Source organism: Penaeus monodon, chromosome 15, assembly GCF_015228065.2.
Source record: "Penaeus monodon isolate SGIC_2016 chromosome 15, NSTDA_Pmon_1, whole genome shotgun sequence".
In the NCBI taxonomy this organism is placed as follows: domain Eukaryota; kingdom Metazoa; phylum Arthropoda; class Malacostraca; order Decapoda; family Penaeidae; genus Penaeus; species Penaeus monodon.
The window spans coordinates 27861276-27862282 of record NC_051400.1 but is presented as its reverse complement, the minus strand read 5'-3'; the positions used below and the strand labels follow the sequence as shown (position 1 = coordinate 27862282).

General features: G+C 33.2%; 2 protein-coding genes across 2 annotated transcripts in view; one reads left to right on the top strand and one right to left on the bottom strand.

Moving 5' to 3' along the window:
- LOC119581891 (prostaglandin E synthase 2-like) overlaps positions 1 to 1007 on the top strand; it is a 41881-nt gene that overhangs the window by 7699 nt on the left and 33175 nt on the right. The window lies entirely within an intron of this gene.
- LOC119581892 (prostaglandin E synthase 2-like) overlaps positions 1 to 1007 on the bottom strand; it is a 4456-nt gene that overhangs the window by 2733 nt on the left and 716 nt on the right. The window lies entirely within an intron of this gene.

Sequence of the window (1007 nt, the reverse complement as noted above, 5' to 3'; positions counted from 1 at the left end):
GACTGTTCTCTATCAAAATTAACTTAAAAATGCTAACTAGGCATTAAAAGAAATCTACAGATACCATATTGATGGATTTTAGGGGTGGATCTATTCAAGGAAATAACACCAATTCTCCTATTAGAGAGATTAAATATTTCTCTCTAAGACCAACAAAACAAACACCCTAACATAATTAAAATAAAACACTATGGGACAAAAAAAATCATTAGCAAGTTTATTAGCACCAGTCCCAAGCTACCAAAAGACTAGAGAATTTAAATCATCTTTCAGTAAAACCAAAGTAATATACACCACAAAAAACTCCATTTAAACCCCATGATATGCATATACATTATACTTTTATTACATGATATACATTCTATTCACATGATCCACAAAAACTCACAGCCAGGAGGCTTCATCACCTAGACATTTAGTATTTTACTCCTACTTTTCAAATTTATATAGCCACCTAATCCTCCAGCCAGGGAGTGAAGCCTCAAGGATCCCATATAATACATTCAATTATAAACCCTACCTGATTGGACCCCTGAATTATCTATAAAATATGCTTGACCATATATTGCACCTGACACCTTAGGGCCCGGAGTTTCAACCCTAACCCAGGGTTTTTTGCTCCAATGACCAAAACCAAGCATTTTCAAACTACCTCCAAAGGAAGCTTGTTATGACATCAGAATAGTAAAAAAACCGTCAATGTGGCTGACAGAAATGATTTATTACAAAAGAAAAATTTTCCCTTTATACTTTACATATTTTTGGGGGCCAATAAATTATATTATAAAAATATTAAGTATTGGACTGGAAATATCAATAGTTTATCATTCTTAGAAAACAAGTCAGACTATTCATATTAATATTATGGGTATCCTTGGAACTTCAAGTTTTTATTTGCCTTGGTTGTATCCGTTGTAAATTCTCTGTTTGAAAAATCTATCATCATTAGGTATAGCTTTAGTTTCCCACAGCCATGCAGTACAAATTTGCCAGCATTGGACAGACTG